This window comes from Phacochoerus africanus, chromosome 15 (genome assembly GCF_016906955.1).
Source record: "Phacochoerus africanus isolate WHEZ1 chromosome 15, ROS_Pafr_v1, whole genome shotgun sequence".
In the NCBI taxonomy this organism is placed as follows: Eukaryota; Metazoa; Chordata; class Mammalia; order Artiodactyla; family Suidae; genus Phacochoerus; species Phacochoerus africanus.
In genome coordinates, this window is record NC_062558.1 from 56,623,924 (window position 1) to 56,646,368 (window position 22,445).

Below are 22,445 nucleotides of genomic sequence, written 5' to 3' on the forward strand. Positions count from 1 at the left end.
GGTTTTTTGTTTGCTTGTTTGTTTTGTTTTTTCGTTTTACAGCCACACCTGTGTCATACGGAAATTCCTGGGCTAGTAGTTGAATCAGACCTGCAGCTGAGACCTACGCTACAGCAACAAAAACACCAGATCCCAGCCACATCTACGACCTATGCCACAGCTTGTGTCAACACCTGATCCTTTACCACTGAGCAAGCCCAGGGATCAAAACTGCAACCTCATGGACACTATGCTAGATTCTTATCCCACCGGGCCACAATGGGAACTCCCCTTTTTGAAAGAAACAGTAGACATTTCCTGTATTATTAGAGCTGTCTGTGTCACATTTGACCTGCTATCCCCGTAAAACAAAATAAGAGCATTTTTATCTCTTACCAAGTTTCATAATGGGTTCTCTCAATTAGATTCTCTGGTTTCTCATAAAAACATTTTCCCTAATTCTTATTTCAAAAAGGGGCTGAATTTTGATGTTTTTACATATGTAAACATATGAGAGTCAGGAAGGAGCCAACATCTAGACCTAAACTTGCCCAGCAGGGTTGAAAAGCAAAAGGGAACTCCTCTAGGAGCCTCAACTTGGTGGGAAAAGTCAAAACAGTTCAGATAATTTGATGATGAAGTCAACAGGAGGGTCAGGGCAGGTGTGGGGAAGCCATGTTTTGATAAGTCCAGACACAGAGTCAGCAGCTAAGAGGTCTGGTCAACATGTAGGGCCCTACTCACAAGCCCATGTTCAGATGCAAAGTTCCGGTCCCTGAGGAGAAAAACTATTAAGACCACAGTTGAGCACCATTCCTACAAGCAGTTAAAGTAGCAGGCTGAATCTTGGTTCCACAAACCAGAGTGCCTGGAGTTATCCAAACCCAGAAACTTGTAACCACTCCCTACAATTAGTCTGCAGCTCTGGCCAGGGCTCAGTCTAAGGGGACCACCTTGGAGATCAATGGCTTGATGAGAAGACCTAGGCAGTGGTCAGCTTGGTGAGCAGGAAACCAAGCAGTATAATACTAGAAGTGAAGAGAGAAGACATTAGGAAGCATTCTCATTTTCCTTTAACATATATAAGTAACTTCTGAATTATTTCCTTCACATGCTCGATCCTATTTGGTGTCTGGTAACAATTCTCTTCTTTCCCACCTGCGTGTCATGCCCACAGGCCTGAGATAATTAGGTATATGGTGTCTAAGGTTATTAATTACCTCTGCATCATTTTTTTTTTTTTGGCTATACCCATGGTGTGTGAAAGTTCCCAAGCCAGGGACTGAACCTGTGCTACAACAGCAGTAACCAGAGCCACAGCAGTGGCAATGCCAGATCCTTAACCTGCTGACCCAACAGGAAACTCAGATGTCAGTATTTTTTGATGATCCTGTCTAGTCTTTTAACACTTCTAATACTTGTTTCTTGATACTGTGACCTTCTGTGAGGTCTAGAAACTGGACCCTTGTCTTGGTAACCTATTCCTCGGTTCCCTCTCCCTATGGGCAGTCACCCAAGAGTCACTGTATCCTGTACTTAGACCTACTTGATGCCAGTTATTGCTCCACTTCCATGGCCTGTTTCTAATACCATCACTTTGATACCCCCATGTTAGTGGCTAGTCATACCATCCTGAAGTCAGTTGCTCAACCAGTTAGATTTTCTCTAGTTGCCTCCACTGGGCCTGCTCCTAATGCCTAAACGTGCTGCATGTCACTGTTCCTGGTTAGGTTCATCTGGGTGCCAGCCTTGGTTTTAAGCCTTTTATTTAAATATTACCAGACAGCCACATGTAGAAGAATGAAATTAGAACACTCCCTAACACCATACACAAAAATAAACTCAAAATGGGGAGTTCCCGTCGTGGCGCAGTGGTTAACGAATCCAACTAGGAACCATGACGTTGCGGGTTCGGTCCCTGCCCTTGCTCAGTGGGTTAACGATCCGGCGTTGCCGTGAGCTGTGGTGTAGGTTGCAGACGCGGCTCGGATCCCGCGTTGCTGTGGCTCTGGCGTAGGCCGGTGGCTACAGCTCCGATTAGACCCCTAGCCTGGGAACCTCCATATGCCACGGGAGCGGCCCAAGAAATAGCAACAACAACAACAACAACAAAAGACAAAAAAAAAAAAAAGGATTAAAGACCTAGATATAAGACCAGACACTATAAAACTCTTAGAGGAAAACATAGGCCAAACACTCTCTGACATAAACAACAGACAGCAACATCTTCTCAGATCCACCTCTTAGAGTAATGACAACAAAAACAAAAATAAACAAATGGGACTTAATTAAACTTAAAAGTTTCTGCACAGCCAAGAAAACCCTAAACAAAATGAAAAAACCCACAGAATGGGAGAAATATTTGCAAATGAATTGACTGACAAGGGATTCACCTCCAAAATTTATAAATACCTTCTGCAGCTCAGTACCAAAAAAACAAACAACCCCATCAAAAAATGGGCAGATCTAAACAGACAATGCTCCAAAGAAGACATACAGATGGTCAAAAAACACGTGAAAAGATGTTCAACATCACTCATCATTAGAGAAATGCAAATCAAAACCTCTCTGAGGTACCACCTTACACCAGCCAGAATGGCCATCATCAAAAAGTCTACAAACAGTAAGTGCTGGAGAGGGTGTGGAGAAAAAGGAATCCTAGTACTCTGTTGGTGGGAATGTAAATTGGTGCAACCACTATGGAAAACAGCGTGGAGATTCCTCAGAAAACTAAAAATAGAACTACCATTTGATCCAGCAATTTCACTCCTGGGCATCTATCCAGAGAAAGCCATGACTCGCAAAGACACTTGTACTCCAATGTTCATTGCAGCACTATTTTCAATAGCCAAGACATAGAAACAACCTAAATGTCCATCAACAGAGGAGTGGATCAAGAAGATGTGGTACATATACACAATGGAATATTACTCAGCCATTAAAAAGAACAAAATACTGGCATTCTTAGCAACATGGATGGACCTAGAAATTATCATGCTAAGTGAAGTCAGTCAGACAATGAGACACCAACATCAAATGCTTTCACTGACATGTAGAATCTGAAAAAAGGACAGAATGAACTTCTTTGTAGAACGGATACTGACTCACAGACTTTGAAAAACTTAGGGTCTCCAAAGGAGACAGTTTGGGGGGTGGGGGGATACGCTGGGGTTGTGGGTTGGAAATCCTATAAAATTGGATTGTGATGATCATTGCACAACTATAAATGTAATAAATTCATTGAGTCATAAATACAAAAAACAAAAACAAAAAAACAAAATAAGTAAAATATTACATGTTCACTAACTAAGATAGCCAAATTTTTTTTTTTTTTTGGCTTTTTAGGGCCACACTCTCAGCATATGGAGGTTCCCAGACTAGGGGTCAAATCCAAGCTGTAGCTGCTGACCTACACCACAGCCACAGTAACGCAGGATCCGAGGTGCATCTGCAGCCTACACCACAGCTCACGGCAACGCTGGATCCTTAACCTGAGCAAGGCCAGGGATCGAACCTGTGTCCTCAAGGATGCTAGTCAGATTCGTTAACTGCTGAGCCACGACAGGAACTCTGCGATAGCTCAATTAATTTTTGGGTGACTCCACTTGTTACATGATCTTTAAAAAGAGATGAAATATGCCACCCTATCATTTCCACAAACTGATTTTAGTACTCCCTCTGCAGCTATAGTCAAACCATTCCCCTTTCCCAGATGACATTTATTTTTTTATTACTTCTTTCCTAATACTTGTTATGAGAAAAGCCAGTTCTTGTGAGAATTCAATAAACTATTTGGCAGATAAAAGCCTCTCTTCCCCATTGACCTCAGGCTTTTCTTCTTTTTCTTTAAATACAGCTGCACCCTCAGCACATGGAAGTTCCCAGAGCAGAGACTGAATCTGAGACCTACTCTGCAGTTGTGGCAATGCCAAACACCAGCTCCTTTAACCCACTGAATCAAGCCAGTGATCTAACCAGTACCACCACAGAGACAAGCCAGATCATTAACCCACTGCACCACAGCAGGAACTCCCCTAGCTGACATTTAAATACTTGCATGTCATCATTATTTCTCCTCTCTCCTCTTCCTGTTGCCACCTCTTAAACTCTTTAGCATGGTAAATATTCCCAGCTCCATAAATCATCCTCATGTGAATTCCAAGGTCTTCTCCATAATTCACTTATTGTTTCTTTTCTTAAAGTACAACACCTAAAACTGAAAAACACAGTCCAAATGTGACTTGTCCTGTGTGTGGTTCAATGGTCTGAAGGTCATACATCTAATAATTAGCCCAATATTGCATTCACTTTTCCCCCTTTTCACAGGAAAGACTGTTGCTTGCTATTAAGATTTCAATGAAATCAACTAAATAGGAGTTCCCATCGTGGCTCAGTGGTTAACGATTCTGACTACAAACCATGACGTTGTGGGTTCGATCCCTGGCCTCGCTCAGTCAGTTAAGGATCCAGCATTGCTGTGAGCTGTGGTGTAGGTCACAGAAGCAGCTTGGATCTGGCATAGCTGTGGCTGTGGTGTAGGCCAGCAGCTGTAGCTCCGATTCGACCCCTAGCCTGGGAATGTCCATATGCTAAGGGTGTGGCCCGAGAAAAGACAAAAAATAAATAAAAATAAACTACATAGACATTCTTGAGTTACTATCACTTTCTGATCATCAAATTAAAATGTTTAAATTTTACTATAATTACAACACCCTAAAAAAGTTTTTAATAGTCCTAAACATCCTCTCAATTTTCATTAATACATAAATAGAATTTTATAACAAGAGAAATTAGCTATATAATTTCTGTTCTTCTTTTAGCATTCTATAAACTTTTCATACAGCCACAGAATCATATTAATCACTTCAAAGCTAGATATCAATAATTAATCATTTCTCTATTGTAGTATTTTCATTGTTTACTACCCCAAAGAAAACAACTAAAAACATCTTTCAGGAGTTCCTGTCTTGGGTCAGTGGTAATGAACCCAACCAGTATCCATGAGAAGGCAGATTCAATCCCTGGCCTCACTCAGTGAGTTAATAAGAATCCGGCATTGCCATGAGTTTGGTGTAGGTCACAGATGTGGCTCGGATCCTGTGTTGTTATGGCTGTGGTGTAGGCCAGCAACCGCAGCTCCGATTCAACCCCTAGCCTGGGAACTTTTTTTTCTTTTTTTTTTTTTTTGTCTTTTCTAGGGCTGCATCCGCAGCATATGGAGGTTCCCAAGCTAGGGGTCTATCGGAACTGTAACCACCGGCCTACGCCACAGCCACAGCAACGCAGGATCCAAACCGCGTCTGCAACCTACACTACAGCTCACGGCAACGCCGGATCCTTGACCCACTGAGTGAGGCCAGGGATCGAACCTCAACCTCATGGTTCTTAGTCAGATTCGTTAACCACTGAGCCACAACGGGAACTCCAGAATAAAGGTGTTTTTTGTTTTGTTTTGTTTTTTTTAATATCTATTGAGCACAGTCTCTTTTTTTTTTTTTTGTCTTTTTGTTACCCTGGGAACTTTAGTATGCCACAGGTGCAGCCCCAAAAAGACAAAAATAAAAATAAAAAATAAAACATCTTTCATTTCTAAATTTCTACTGTCCTTTGAAATAGTTCCTCGGGAAAAAGTCTTGAAACAATTCCAAGTAAATAAATATGTTTAAGATTCCAGAAAGGCATTGCCAAACTGTCCATCAGAAAAAGGGTAACTGTTGACACTGGCACGAAAGGAAAATCTACTTGTTTACCTATTTCTCATCAAGAGCTTTCAAATTGCTCTTCTCTATCCAGGACTTGTATAACTAAATTTTCAGGTAAAAGTTAACACATAATAATATTATAAATGCAGGACTTTACATTTATATATATTAAACATCCGATAACTCAATATATTAACCATTTCTCCTAGCTCTGTACTGTTCAATTTTTCTAAAAACAAAGACAAAAAAGAATATAAAACTCTGGTCAAAGACAGAAGCCCATGGGTAAAACTTTTTAGTTAAAAGCCTTCCTAACCATCCAGCTCACATTCAAGAATGTCATCAACTTTGTGAAATGTTTCACTGAAATCAAAATACACTGTCAGTCAGGGTATGTATTCCTGTCATTCAGATAGAGGAGGAATGGGATAAGAGAAAGAATACTTTCACTTATTAACGTATATACCTGAGTTGTACGAATATTTTCAGAATAAGTAATTTTTACTTTTTCCTATGAATAATGGCATTGTTGTGGCTGTGGCATAGGCCAACAGCTGTAGCTCTGATTGGACTCCCTAGCCTGGGACCTCCATATGCTGCAGCACTAAAAAGCAAAAAAGATATTGGCCGATAGTTTTCAGGTAAGAATATAAAATGGGAAAAAGAGGAGTTCCCGTCGTGGCACAGTGGTTAACGAATCCGACTAGGAACCAAGAGGTTGAGGGTTCGGTCCCTGCCCTTGCTCAGTGGGTTAACGATCTGGCGTTGCCGTGAGCTGTGGTGTAGGTTGCAGACGAGGCTCGGACCCCGTGTTGCTGTGGCTCTGGTGTAGGCCGGGGACTACAGCTCCGATTGGACCCCTAGCCTGGGAACCTCCATATGCCGCGGAAGCGGCCCAAAGAAATAGCAAAAAGACAAAATAAATAAATAAATAAATAAAATAAATAAATAAAATGGGAAAAAGAAAGTCTATTCAGCAAGTATTGCTGGGAAACCTGGACAGCTGCATGCAAGGCAATGAAATTAGAACACACCCTCACACCATGCACAAAAGTAAACTTAAAATGGCTGAAAGACTTAAATGTAAGACAGGACACCATCAAACTCCTAGAAGAAAACATAGGCAAAACACTCTCGGACATCAACATCATGAATATTTTCTCAGGTCAGTCTCCCAAAGCAATCGAAATAAGAGCAAAAATAAACCAGTGGGACCTAATCAAACTGAAAAGCTTTTGCACAGCAAAGGAAACCCAAAAGAAAACAAAAAGACAACTTACAGAATGGGAGAAAATAGTTTCAAATGATGCAACTGACAAGGGCTTAATCTCTAGAATATTTAAGCAACTTATACAACTCAACAGCAAAAAAGCCAATCAACCAATGGAAAAATGGGCAAAAGACCTGAATAGACTGTTCTCCAAGGAAGATATACAGATGGCCAGCAAACACATGAAAAAATGCTCAACATCGCTGGTTATAAGAGAAATGCAAATCAAAACTACCATGAGATATCACCTCACACCAGTCAGAATGGCCATCATTCATAAGTCCACAAATAACAAGTGCTGGAGGGGTTGTGGAGAAAAGGGAACCCTCCTGCACTGTTGGTGGGAATGTAAACTGGTACAGCCACTATGAAGAAGCGTTTGGAGATACCTTAGAAATCTATACATAGAACTTCCATATGACCCCGCAATCCCACTCTTGAGCATATATCCGGACAAAACTGTACTAAAAAGAGACACATGCACCTGCATGTTCATTGCAGCACTATTCACAATAGCCAAGACATGGAAACAACCCAAATGTCCACCGACAGATGATTGGATTAGGAAGATGTGGTATATATACACAATGGAATACTACTCAGCCATAAAAAAGAATGACATCATGCCATTTGCAGCAACATGGATGGAGCTAGAGAATCTCATACTGAAATGAGCCAGAAAGACAAAGACAAATACCATATGATATCACTTATAACTGGAATCTAATATCCAGCACAAATGAACATCTCCACAGAAAAGAAAATCATGGACTTGGAGAAAAGACTTGTGGCTGCCTGATGGGAGAGGGAGGGAGTGGGAGGGATCGGGAGCTTGGGCTTATCAGATACAACTCAGAATAGATTTACAAGGAGATCCCGCTGAGTAGAATTGAGAATATGTCTAGATACTCATATTGCAACAGAACAAAGGGTGGGGGGAAAATATATGCATGTAAGGATAACTTGATCCCCTTGCTGTACAGTGGGAAAAAAATAAATTAAAAATAATAATTAATTAATTTAATTAAATTTTTTAAAAAGCCAAAAAAAAGTCTATAAACAATAAATGCTAGCGAGGGTGTGGAGAAAAGGGAATCCTCTTACACTGTTGGTGGGAATGTAAACTGGTGCAACCACTATGAAAAACAGTATGGACATTCCTCAGAACACTAAAAATAGAATTACCATAGCAATCCCACTCCTGAGCATCTATCCAGAGAAAACCATGACTTGATAAGATGTATGTACCCAATGTGTATTGCAGCAGTATATACAATAGCCAAGACATGGTAGCAACCTAAATGTCCACTGACAGGGGTGGATAAAGAAGATGTAGAACATGTACACAATGGAATATTAGTCAGCCACAAAAAGGAATGAAATAATGGCATTTTTAGCAAGGTGGATGGACCTAGAAATAATCATGCTAAGTGAACTTAGACAGTGAGACACAAACATATGCTATCACTTATATGTGGAATCTAAAAAAAGGATACAGAATAGAAGCTGACTCACAGACTTTGAAAAACTCATGGTTACCAAAAGACTCAGGTTGAGCAGGAAGGGAAGGGCTAGGGGTTTGGGATGCAAATGCTGTATAATTGGGTTGTGATGATTGACATAAAACTATAAATATAATAAAATTTATTGAGTTTAAAAAAAAAACAGACATACCTATAGTAGTCAACTTCATAAAGTCAGAATGGTGATGGCCAATGGCTGCAGGGAGGGGGAAATAGGGAACTGGCTAAATGGCAACAGAGTTTCAGTTCTGCAAAATAAAGAGAGTTCTCTGGAGATGGATGGTGCTGGTGGTTGAGCAATAATATGAATGTACTAAACACTACTAAACTGTACATTTAAAAATGGTTGTAGTTTCCGCAGTGACTCAGCAGGTTACAAATTTGGCTAGTATCCATGAGGATTCGGGTTCAATCCTTGGCCTCGCTCTGTGTGTTAATGATCTAGCGTTGCCATGAGCTGTGGCATGGGACACAGATGCCGCTCAGATCCCACGTTGTTGTGGCTGTAGCTCTGATTCAACTCCTAGCCTAGGAATGTGGCCCTAAAAATAAATAAATTAATTAATTAAAAATGGTTAAGATAAGAGTTCCCACTGGGGCACAATGGGATAGGTGGTGCCTCTGCAGCACCAGGGTGCAGGTTCCATCTCTGGCTCAGCACAGTGGCTTAAAGGACCTGGTGTTGCCGAAGCTGTGGAGTGGTCCCAACTGCGGCCTGGATCTGATCCCTGGCCTGGGAATTTCATAACCCATGGAGCCAACAAAAATGGGGGAAGGGGGGAGGTTAAGATTGAGTTCCCTGGTGGCTCAGCAGATTAAGGATCCAGCATCATCACTGCTGTGGTTCTGGTTACTGCTGTGCTGCAGATTTCAGTCCTGGCCTGGGAACTTTTGCATTGCGTGGGTGCTGGAACAGCCAAAAAAAATGGTTAGGATAGAAAATTTTACATACTTTACTACAATTAAAAAGTATAGGTCAGGAGGGAGTTCCCATCATGGCTCAGCAGTTAAGGAACCCGACTAAGATTCATGAGGACATGGTTCAATCCCTGGCCTCGCTCAGCAGGTTAAGGATCCGGCATTGCCATGAGCTGTGGTGTAGGTTGCAGACGCAGCTTGGATCCTGCATTGCTGTGGCTCTGATGTACGCTGGTGGCTACAGCTCCAATTCGACCCCAGCCTGGGAACCTCCATGTGCCGTGGGTATGGCCCTACAAAGATAAAAAAAAAAAAAAAGGAAATACACACACACACACACGTCAGAAGTTCCTGCATCAGCGCAGTGAAAACAAATCCAACTAGGAACTATGAGGTTGTGGGTTTGATCCCTGGCCTTGCTCAGTAGGTTAAGGATCTGGCGTTGTCATGAGCTGTGGTGTAGGTCTCAGATGAGGCTCAGATCCCCCGTTGTTGTGGCTGTGGTGTAGGCCGGCAGCTGCAGCTCTGATTCGACCCCTAGCCTGGGAACCTCCTTAAAGCAAAAAACAAAAAACAAAAGACATTTAATTCCCAAAGTTTTAACTGGGACATTGAATCTTAAGAGTACGGTAATTCATTTTTTTCAAAGTATGCTTTCCTGATACCCAAGGAAGCAGTTTGAGTACATTCAACATTTTGTTTGGGAAGCCTATCAAAAATAAGAGTTTCTTTTCCCACAGTATGTCAGGGTCCTCTAATTAGCGCATTTCTTCTGTCTTATTAATGAGATTTCAAACCAAAGGAATCTTGTGGGAATTACCCTGTGGCTCAGGGGAACCGAACTCGACTAGTATCACAAGAATGTAGGTTTGATCCCTGGCCTTGTCAGTGGGTTAAGGATCCATCCAGCATTGCGTCGAGCTGTGGTGTAGGTCACAGACACGGCTTGAATCCCATGTTGTTGTGGCTGTGTCATAGGCTGGCAGCTGTGGCTCTGATTTGACCCCTAGCCATATGCCACAGGTGCCGTCCTAAAACACACAAAAAAACCCCAAAGTAATCTTTCATTTTGTCTCTTCCAAGAAACGTAAATGGTTAAAAAAAAAAAAAAAAAAAAGTCAGGTCTTGCCCCTAGAAAAGAATGGGCTTCTAACATAATTTAAGTTGGTTGAAATCTTCTTTCACAACTCTGTATTATTTTTGTGCCACTTTTATAATCTGTATTAGGAGAGCAATAATCTTATTTTTTTCTTTTCTTCTTTGGCCGCCCCACAGTATATGGAGTTCCCAGACCAGTGATCAGATCCAAGCCACAGCTGTGACCTAAGTGGCAGCTACAGCAACACCAGATCCTTAACCTACTGTGCCAGCCTGGGGATCAAACCTGCATCCCAGCACCCCCAAGACGCTGCTGATCCCACTGCACCACAGTGGGAACTCCTTTATTCTCCTTCTTACCTAATGATCTATAGCATGATCTATAATTCTCTTCCACTTCTTACTGCTTTTGTCATTTAGGCTTTCCACTCTAATGCCAATGCTCTTGGCTCCAAACAAATGTGTATATGTATATTATAGTCCTGATAGACACAATCCATCTCACAAATCTTACATTGGATTGTTCTGAACAAAGACATATATTTCCATTCAAATAGTGAGCCTATCCCAGCAAATTTAAGTGATATTCACAGTATTGCATATGTTTTCCTAGAAAGAATCCTTAAGACTCTAAGTTCAGTTACTGTCCTTTGGCTACGGTATCTCTTCCTCAATAGAAGTTCTGGCTACTTCCTCCACTTCTTTGGTTACTTATCACACTCTTCCCAGCATCATTCAGTTCAATGGTTTACAGGCAATATTTTCCCTCTCCATAAAATTTTAGCATCCATTCTTCTCAATCACGTTTTCTTGTTTCTTACTGAAAACTATTTTTCCCAATTCCTATGACAGGCAGAATATATTAGAATGAAGCTGATCTTCATCTAGGAAGACAAGAAAGGAGGATAGAAGCCAGGATCTGAGTTACTATATATGTTTATTAGGAATAAAAGATAGCAGGGAATATATCTCAGTGGGTAAATTGTGACCACCAGAAATTAAGACTGGAAAGAGATCAAGGTTAATACGTGGCATCACTGGATTCAAAGAAAACAAAGACAAGGAGTTCTCACTGTGGCACAATGGGATAGGTGGCATCTTTGCAGCACCAGGACACAGAGTTGATCCCTGGCCGGCACAGTGGTAGGTTAAGGATCCGGTGTTGCTGTTGCTGTGGTGTAGGCCATCATCTGCAGTTCCAATTCGACCCCTAGCCAGGGAAGTCCATACACCACAGGTGTGGCCCTAAAAATACAAGAAATTAAATTAAAAAAAGATAAGGAAAATGAAAGCACTTTGTAAAATGCATAATTTGTTTTTAGTCATATGGTTTGTTGTTGGTGCAGGAGACTCACCAAAGAAGAAAGACTCGTTACCCTGCAAGTCCTCAACCAATGCAAAGCCACAGACAGAAAAAAAAAAAAAAAAAAAAGGAGGTCCCGTCGTGGCGCAGTGGTTAATGAATCCAACTAGGAACCAAGAGGTTGAGGGTTCGGTCCCTGCCCTTGCTCAGTGGGTTAACGATCCGGCGTTGCCGTGAGCTGTGGTGTAGGTTGCAGACGCTGCTCGGATCCCGCGTTGCTGTGGCTCTGGCGTAGGCCAGTGGCTACAGCTCCGATTAGACCCCTAGCCTGGGAACCTCCATATGCCTTGGGAGCGGCCCAAGAAATGGTAAAAAGACAAAAAAAAAAAAAAAAAAAGCCACAGACGCTCCGTTTCCTTAGCCCTTCTAATTTTCTCTTGTCTCTATAAAAGCATTCTCCTTCCCTGGCTAGCACTTGGCCTGCCATAGATGCAGACACCAAACTGCAATTCTCTGCTGATTTCAAATAAATCCGACTTTGCTGGGGAAATAGCTGGCTATCTCCTTGCTTTAGGTCAACAACCTGGTCCCTTGAAGAGAGGGTTCATCTTTCTCTTTCCCAAAACCTTAAAACAATAGGACCACTTAAACCTGGAATAGCTGAGGAACACCATTGCCACAATGCAGAAAAAAATTTGTCTGAAAATAAAGCCAAATGGGAAAACAGAATTGATCCAGCTGTCCCTAAAGCCTTTCTTTAGTCCAGGGAAATGAACCACTAAATTCACCAAACCTGTGTTTACATCAGTTTGAACTGGGTTTCTTTCTCCTGCAACTGAAAGAACTCTGAAAAATAAATAAGAACTCTGGTCATATCTTTTGCTATTTAATGTTATACGGACATTATACGAAGCCAGCCAGCTGTACAGAAATTCTACCTCTCCTTGTACATGCTAGTTATGGGACACTGGATGACTTATCCTGTGTCTCGGTTTCCCTATCTGAATAATATCAGGACCTACTTCACAGAGCTGTTGTAGGAATTAAATGAGTTACTATGTGTTCAATGTATAGAAAACTTGTTAGCCATTAAGATCATAAATTAGAGTCTATATGTATTTATTTATTTAGGTCTTTTTTTTTGCTTTTTTTTTTGTCTTTTGTTGTTATTGTTGTTGTTGCTATTTCTTGGGCCGCTCCCGCAGCATATGGAGGTTCCCAGGCTAGGGGTTGAATCGGAGCTGTAGTCCCCGGCCTACGCCAGAGCCACAGCAACGCGGGATCCGAGCCGCGTCTGCAACCTACACCACAGCTCACGGCAACGCCGGATCGTTAACCCACTGAGCAAGGGCAGGGACCGAACCCACAACCTCATGGTTCCTAGTCGGATTCGTTAACCACTGTGCCACGACGGGAACTCCTGCTTTTTTTTATTTTATTTTATTTTTTGTCTTTTTGGCATTTCCTGGGCCACTCCTGAGGCATATGGAGGTTCCCAGGGTAGGGGTCAAATTGGAGCTGTAGCCGCTGGCCTACACCACAGCCACCGCAACACCAGATCCTTACCCCACTGATCGAGGCCAGGGATAGAACCCACAACCTCATGGTTTCTAGTCAGATTCATTAACCACTGAGCCATGATGGGAACTCCTAAAGTCTATATTTAGATAAAAGAAACAATTTCCACAAATCCAAAGAAATACATCACAAGTTCAGAATAACAGTAGCTGATATGGGGAAGCTGAATCACAGTGACCCTACCGCTACAATAGGAGGGTTCAATTCCCAGCTTTCCTATCTTGTTTCACTGCCAAGAGATCCAAAACAATGTCTGATGCACAAAAGAAAAGGTAAGAACACTGGCACTTCGTGAATTAACATGAGAAAAAAAGTTTTTCTATATAAATTCTATTATCTAAGTGGATTTTGCTTAATCTTTCCTGACACTTGTTCAAAAGTGTACCAAAATAATTGACCTGAGGTCTGAAGTCTCATTCACACACTGACACAGTCAAGCAGAAAACTCAGTATCAGTGGGACACACACTTCACAGAGACTTAGAAGCCCTCTGTAGTACCCCTGGTTCAGGTGCTTAAAGTTGTGAGTCCCGACATTCGTTAACCTTTCTGAAATAGAAGGCATGCTCCTATAAAGAATTTAGTTTAATTAGGAGAGAGAACTAACAGCAAACAATTAAGACCTAAAATGAGCAATGCTAGGATCAAATTCAGTGATGGAGAATAGCCAGATGGGTCAAGAGTGAGGAAGACACCATGTGGAAACCATATCCAGGTTAAGCTGATGATAACAGGCAGCAGAAATTAAAAGTACAAGCTTTTTAGGTAGGGAAATCTAAGAGGGTTTCGCTGATTAGAAGTTCATGTTGGAAGACTAAAGAATGTGGGAATACCTTTAAACATTTGAGGGCCAAAATGTCATTACTTTTTTTTTTTTTTTTTTTGCTGCACCCATGGCAGGGAGATGTTCCCAGGCCAGGGACTGAACTCAAGCCACAGCAGCAACCTAAGCCTCAGTAGTGACCACACTGGAACCTTAACCTGCTGTGCCACCAGGGAACTCCTCGCTTGCTTTTAAATGACCACATAAAATGTAACAACTTCCAAGTATTTAATAGCCCAATTTTAAACAAATCCATCTGCTGTCCTTTTTGAAAAGAAATTTAAGGAGTTCCTGTTGTGGCTCTGTGGTTAACAAACCTGACTAGTATCCATGAGGACACAGGTTCAATCCCTGGCCTCGCTTATTGGGTTAAGGATCCAGTGTTGCTGTGGCTGTGGTGTAGGCCAGCAGCTGCAGCTCAGATTCAACCCCTATCTTGGGAACCCCCTATGCCACAGGTGGGCCCTAAAAAGACAAAAATAAAATAAATAAAAAGAAATTTAACTGTACAGAGTTCCTGCTGTGGCACAACTAGACTGCAGCATCTTTGGAGCACTGAGACACAGGTTCAATCCCAGGCCTGGCAGAGTGAGTTAAGGATCTGGCTTTGATGCAACCGTGGCTTAGGTCATAACTGTGGTTTGGATCTGATCCCTAGCCCAGGAACTCCATATGCTGTAGGGTGACCAAAAAGAAAAGGAAAAAAAAAATTTAACTGTGGTAAAACACATAAACCATAAAATCCATCATCTTAACCATTTTTAAGTGTGCAGTTCAGTGACATTAGTTACATTTCCATTGTTGTGCACCCATGACCAAAACTTTTCCTTCTTGCAAAACTGTAAGTCTATATCCATTAAACAACTCCCAAGACTCCTCTCCAAAGCCCCTACCTTCCATCTCTGTTCACGTGACAACCCTCAGTGTCTCACAGAAGGGGAAGCACACAGTAAGTCTTTTAGTGACCGGCATATCTCACTCAGCATAATGCCCTACTGTCCTCTATGTACTTTCCACCTAATGTAAAAGCCTGGATCCAAGCTGCACTGCAAACTCCCAGTCTCCTCAGCCCTCACATAGTGCACTATCTCATGTCATTTTAAGTAGGTCCTTCAGATATTTCTGAAGAGAGTGTAGACATGTCTTCTCTCTAAAGCACCAGTAACTTAAAGCCACACCAAACCCACAGTTTTTATGATACAATTACATGAAAGGGAACTAATAAAATTAAGGAAACAGGAGTTCCATCGTGGCGCGGTGGTTAACGAATCCGACTAGGAACCATGAGGTTGCGGGTTCAATCCCTGGCCTTGCTCAGTGGGTTAAGGATCCAGCGTTGCCGTGAGCTGTGATATAGGTCGCAGATGCGGCTCAGATCCCTCATTGCTGTGGCTCTGGCGTAGGCTGGCAGCTACAGCTCCAATTCGACCCCTAGCCTGGGAACCTCCATATGCCGTGGGAAGCGGCCCTAGAAAAGGCAAAAAGACAAAAAAAAAAAATTAAGAAAACAATCAGTGACTTTTCTCTACACACTCTCAAGTACCACCAAATCTTCCCATAGCATTCCTCTGCAAATTCATTCCAGCTACTCTTAAAAAACAGCAAACTGTTAAGTTCCTCCCTTCTGATAGGTCTACCTACTTTCTGGGCAATATACCTTTCACACTTAATAATGTCTATCATACTGTTTTCTTTTTTCTTTTTCTTTTTTCTTCTTTTTTTGTCTTTTTAAGACCTCGCCTGTGGCATATGGAAGTCCCCAAGCTAGGGGACAAATCAGAGCTGTAGCTGCCAGCCTATACCGCTGCCATAGCAACACCAGATCCGAGCCACATCTGTGACCTACACCACAGCTCAAGACAATGCCTGATCCTTAACTCATTGATCGAGTCCAGGGATCGAACCCATGTCCTCATGGATACTAGTCGGGTTCTTTACTGCTAAGCCACAATGTAAACTCTTATTACATTTGGACGTTCCCCAGCAAAATGCTACAGTAGAGGAAGTATCATTATCTTAAAACTCTGAAATGCTAAGCACACAATAAGTATTCTATTAAGATGTTATGATAAATTCACTTTAATAATCCCAAAGAAAAAAAAGCAAAACCACCATAAAATAGTAAATACTACTAGTTTTATTGTCGAACATTTACATCTCACAAAAATAAGAACTGAGATGATTTAGGAAGCCTGCTAAAATCAGAAGCTTGAGAGTTCCTGTTGTGGCTCAGCGGTAATGAACCCAATTAGTATCCATGAGAACACAGGTTTGATCCCTGTCCTCACTCAGCGGGTTAAGGATCTGGCATTGCCGTGAGCTGTGGTGCAGGTCTCAGACGCAGCTTGGATCTGGCATTGCTATAGCTGTGGTGTAGGCCGGCAGCTATAGCTCCGATTTGACCCCTAGCCTGGGAATTTCTATATGCCGTGGGTATGACCCTAAATAGACCAAAAAAAAAAAAAATGAGAAGCGTAAAGGTAAAAACTATACTGTTCTACAAGGTTAAGATTCTTTTTTTTTTTTAAGATTCTGATTCACTTAAATATGCAGTTAAAATTAGAAATTAAAATGTTAACCATGAGAACAGAAACGAAGTATATAGAGTAACATATCTTCCAAACAAAACCAAAACCTCAATTCAAAAAAGGCAAAAAAAAGAAAAAGCACAGAAAGTAAAAGCATAAGACGGTGCAAAGAAGGCCAAATCCATGTATTCAACAATTATATTACGGAACGCCTACTAAAAACCAGATCCTGTTTTAGGCACTAAGGATACAGCTATAAACAAAACAGAAATATCAGCCCCTCATGACACTTCTATACTTTTTTTTTTTTTTTGGTCTTTTCAGGGCTGCACCTGCAGCATATGGCAGTTTCCAGGCTTGGGGCCCAATTGGAGCCACAGCCGCCGGGTTACACCACAGCCACAGCAACATCAGATCTGAGTCACATCTGCAACCTACACCACAGCTCACAGCAACACTGGATCCTTAACCCACTGATCGAGGCCAGGGATCGAACCCACAACTTCATGGTTCCCAGTTGGCTTTGCTTCCACTGTGCCACAATGGGAACTCCAATGCTTCTATCCTAATGGGGTAAACATTAATAAACCGGAGAAATGAAATCACATGGCAGGTCATATGGTAATAAGCACAAGGGTAGTGAATACAATGGAAATGTCAGGAAAGGCCTCACTGAAAAGGTAATATTCAAAAAAGAAAAAAAATGAGGGAGGAGTTCCCATTGTGGCTCAGCAGGTTAAGGACCCAACATAGTCTCCTAGAGAACACAGGACCAATCCCTGGCCTCGCTCAGTGGTTTAAGGATCCAGTGCTGCTTTGAACTGCAGCTCAGATTTGGTGTTGCTGCAGCTGTCACATAGGCCGGCAGCTGCAGCTCTGATTCAACTCCCCGGCCTGGGAACTTCCATATGCCACAGGTTCGGCCCTAAAAAGAAAAAAGAAAAAAGAAAAAAAAAAAGAGGGAGGTCAGGGATTAAACCATGTAGACATATAGGGGAAGAGCATTTCCACAAAGGAACCACAAGAATAAGTATCCTGTGGTTAGGATGTGACTGGGGCAACAGAGTAGAGCAATGAGGAGAAGAGCCAGAAAGGAGATCAGAGGTAAAGCAAGAGCTGGATCACACCACAGAATCCTGAGGGACACTCTTAATGAATTTGGCTTTTTTTTTTTTTTTTTTTTGGCTGAGCCTGTGGCACGTGAAATTTCCTGGGCCAGAGAATGAATCCGAGCTGCAGCTGTGACAACACTGAATCCTTGAACCACTGGGCTCAGGGTGGACCCGAGCAGTCAGGTTCTTAACCTACTGCACCACAACAGGCACTCCTAGAATTTGGCCTTTTTTTTTTTTTTTTTTTTTTTTTTTAGGGCCATACCTGCTAGAGGTCTAATCTGAGCTGCAGCTAATGGCCACAGCCACTTGGGATCCAAGCCACGTATGCCCTTTAACCCAATGAGCAATGCCAGGGATCAAGTCTGCATCCTCATGGATACTAGTCGGGTTCATAACCCACTGAGCAACAACAGGGATGCCCTAGAATTTGGCTTTTAATTTGAGTGAAATGGGGGTAGTACTTGGAGGATTTTGTTGAGAGGAGGGAGATAATCTAATTCTTTTTAAGGCGAATCACTCTAGATGGGATGGAAAGACTGAAAAAAGACTAGTTAGGTAGCTATTGCAGAAATCCAGGTGAGAGATGGCTGTGATGTGGATAAGTGAAAGTGGTGAGAAGGGATTGGGAGTCTGGATAAAAAGTGAAGGCAGAGTCCTTGGATTTGCTGATAGATTACACCTGCGATGTGAAAGCTATGCGTCAAGGATGACTCCAAAGGTTCTGGTCTGAACAAATATCTCAGTAACAACAGTAAATATAAATACAATAAGCCTGCTAGTCCAAAGGCAGAGACTGTGCACGTGGATTTAAAAAAAAAAAATTCCCAGCAATATGCTATATACATAAAAGCATACAAAAAGGTTAAAACTAAAAAGATGAAAAAAGTTGAGACAAATATCAAATGATAGTGGCCATGACTATAGCAATGTCAGACAAAAGAGAGCTCTGTTCTGCCTTTCTCTAAGTTTGGCATTTGTGAGCCCTACGTTCCCAATGGGACTGCCGTTTCTTTGTGGAAGGGGATGTCACACCCTCATTTGGATCCACCCACAATCTACAACACCCCCTTCGACAGCCCGTTCTCCAGCTACTTAACATTATTTCTCTTTCATCTCAAATGTTAAACGGTTTGGAAAGTCGGCACTGTTTCACTAACAAGACACCAAGTTATAGGTAGCCTGTACCAATTTCACCTCTTTCGGAGTGACAAGCCAATAACGCTTTTTCGTGACGCGCAGTGCGGCGCTACCCATCCCTCTCGCCCCCACGGATATACCCCCTGCGAGGCTGGGCTCCGTCAAAGCCCCAGGGAGCAGGCAACGCCCCCGGGAAGTTTCTAAAAAAAGGGGGGAAAAGACCAAAAGCACTACAGACTCATGCGCCAGTCACCAGCCAGCTAAGAACGCTCGAACCCCTCGGCTCCCCAGACGCTTCGAAACTCACCTGCCCGCAGCTGGCCAGAGCGTCCAAGCTGGTGCCCGTCTCACGCGCCCAGCACCCCCTACAGGCGCCCGGCCCCAGACAGCTTCCGGCTCTGGCCGGAAGTGCTTCTTCAGGGAAACGGGAAGTCCCGCCCCCAAGGAGTTCCCGGGGGTGGTGGGGGGTGTTAGCAGTGAACCCGCAGAGCTCAGCTATAAATAATTGCTAGAACTTCCGCAGCTAGAGGTTTGGTGAGCCCCGCTCCTCGAACTCTGGTCCTTGCTGCTCCAGCTATTCCCCTGGAACTCGGGCGGATAGAACGACCATAGGAATGCGCATTTTCCACTTATCACGGAAGCGAATTACAAGTCCTATGTGAGATTCCGTTACATGTTTCTTGAGAATCTACCACATAGGAAGCACGTGGTGGTCACAGAGAATAATGTAGTGTTGATTCCTCAAACACTAGAGGAAAAATTTTTTACTAGCTGAACATAAGGCAGAATGAAAATAAATGCAGTAATAGGTCGCAGACACGGCTGGGGGGGTGGGGGAGGGAGCATGCCCACAGCATGCAGAACTCCTGGGCCAGGGATTGAACCTGAGCCACAGCAGTGACAATGCTGGATCCTTAATTGCTAGGCCACAAGGCAACTCCTTGAGTCTCCTATTATAAGGATTGGATTAGGTTCCCAACCGTTAAGTCCTCGTTTAACCTTAATAACTTCCGTAAAGATCCTATCTCCAAACACAGAAATCCTAGAGGTTGAAGCTTCAACATACACATTTTAGGGGGACACAAACATCCAGTCCCAATATTACTCAAGAGATATGGAAATACATATCCCACAAAAATTTGCAACATTATTCATAGCCAAAAAAAGTAGGAATAACCCTAATGTCTATGAACTAATGAATGGATAAACAAAATGTGGTATTTTCATACAGTGGACATTATTCAGACTAAAAAAACTGAAATTCTGACACAGTATAAATGAACTTTCAAAATATTATGCTACGGAAAGGAGCCAGTTACAAAAGGCCACAGAGTGTATGATTCCATTTGTATGAAACATCCCAAATAGACAATGTATAGAGACAAAGTAGATTTGTGGCTGCCTAGGGTGAGTGTCAGGGGTAAAATGGGGGAATTGGGGAGTGAATGCTTCAAGTGATGGGAGTTTCTCTTAGAGGAAGCAAAAATGTTCTAAAATTAAATCGTGGTGATGGTTGTGTAACCCCACAGATTACATTATTAAATGTATATTAAATCCAGAGTTCCCATCATGGCGCAGCAGAAACTAATCTGACTAGGAACCATGAGTTTGTGGGTCTGAGCCCTGACCTTGCTCAGTGGGTTAAGGATCCGGCGTCACCGTGAGCTGTGGTATAGGTCGCAGAGGTGGCTTGGATCTGGTGTTGTGGTGGCTCTGGCGTAGGCCAACAGCAATAGCTCTGGTTGGACCCCTAGCCTGGGAACCTCCATATGCCAAGGACACAGCCCTAAAAGGACAGTGGAGTGCCCAGGGATCATTGCTGAGCCCCTTCTTTTCCTATTTACACACCACCCCTAGGTGAGCTTACTTCAATCCCGTGGCTTTATATATCATCTACATGTCAATGACTCACAAATCCAGCTTCCAGCCTTGCTTGATCTATCCTCTGGACTCTGTCTAGCTTTGTGCATGCAAACACCTTCTTGATATCTCCTCTAGGATATCTCATAGGCATCTCTAATTTCCCCCTAAAAGATGCTCCTCCCCTGTCTTCCTAAATCCAATTTTTTCTATCTACTCAATTTTTTTTTTCTTTGTCTTTTTGTTGTTGTTGTTGTTGCTATTTCTTGGGCCGCTCCCGCGGCATATGGAGGTTCCCAGGCTAGGGGTTGAATCGGAGCTGTAGCCACCAGCCTACGCCAGAGCCACAGCAACGCGGGATCCGAGCCGTGTCTGCAACCTACACCACAGCTCACGGCAACGCCGGATCGTTAACCCACTGAGCAAGGGCAGGGACCGAATCAGCAACCTCATGGTTCCTAGTCGGATTCGTTAACCACTGCGCCACAACGGGAACTCCAGTTTTTTCTTTTTAAAAAATTTTATTGGGGTAGAATTGATTTACAAAGCTGTATTAGTTTCAAGTGTACAGCAAAGTGAATCAGCTATACATGTATCCATTATTTTTTTCCCATATACTTTATATGGAACATTGGGTAGACCCCCCTATGCTATACAGTAGGTCCTTGTTAGCTATTTTATATATAGTAGTGTGTGGGTATTAATCCCTCCCTCCTAATTTATCCCTCCCCACCCTAAATTTGATTCTGAAATGTTTGTTTCTGTTTTATAAGTCCTTTTGTATCATTTTATTAGATTTCTCCACTCAATTTCTTAAAAAAAAAAAAAAAAACCTAGCCGTCCTTCTTGATTCCCCTTATTAACTCTGTGTTGTATCTAGCAGTGATCCCTATCAACTCTGCTTCCATACTAATCCCCAGTGTCACTCTTCACGCTGTGTCCCATGCTACCAACCTTGTTTCAGCTACCATCACCTCTCATGGGATACTCGAACACCCCCCTCATGGGCCTCCAGACCTCCTCTCCTGTGGTCTACAAACCCATCCGCTACTCAGATGCCAGAATGGTCTTTTATAAAGGTAAATTAAATCTAGTTACTCCCTTTCTTTGAAACTTCTATTGGCTTTTCAACTGCACTTAGATTGCAACATTACATTCTTACTCGGTTTTACAAAGTCCAACATGACCTGGTCCCTATATATCTTGTACACAATGGTGAAGTGCTTTCCTATCTTAAGACCTTTGGATTCCTTTTGCTTTGATGGCTCTTCACCATGATTGTGGTATGGCTTTTCTTGTTGCTCAGAGCTTAGCTTAAATGCTACTTCCTCAGAGAGGTCCTTCCTGCACACTGAATGTTAAGTAGCCATCCTTTATCTGTTTAGCACTTATTGGTATTTTCTGTTCATTGCTTTTATGACTTTAAAATTTTTCCATATTTGAAAAGATAATACATTCCCAGGCTTCAGAAGTCAAAAGTAGTAAATGGGTGTGCAGTGAAAAGCCCCTCTTGCTGGTCCTATTTTCCAGTCTCTGTCCCTCAGTTCCCTGCCTAGAGATAAGGTAAGCAAGTATTTTTCTTTCTTTTTTTTTCTTTTTTGCTTTTTAGGGC

General features: G+C 42.5%; 1 protein-coding gene across 2 annotated transcripts in view; it reads right to left on the reverse strand.

Moving 5' to 3' along the window:
- TBCE (tubulin folding cofactor E) overlaps nt 1-19,365 on the reverse strand; it is an 84,821-nt gene extending 65,456 nt beyond the window's left edge. The window contains exons 1-2 of one of the 2 annotated variants that reach the window (XM_047759485.1): nt 19,281-19,362; nt 8,626-8,722 (exon numbers count right to left, since the gene is read on the reverse strand). The gene's annotated coding sequence lies outside the window, so the exon portion shown is untranslated. Of the gene's footprint in view, nt 1-8,625; nt 8,723-19,280 lie in introns of both variants that reach the window. The other variant, XM_047759483.1, reaches the window with a different exon arrangement.
- Between the last annotated feature and the right edge of the window lie 3,080 nt (nt 19,366-22,445).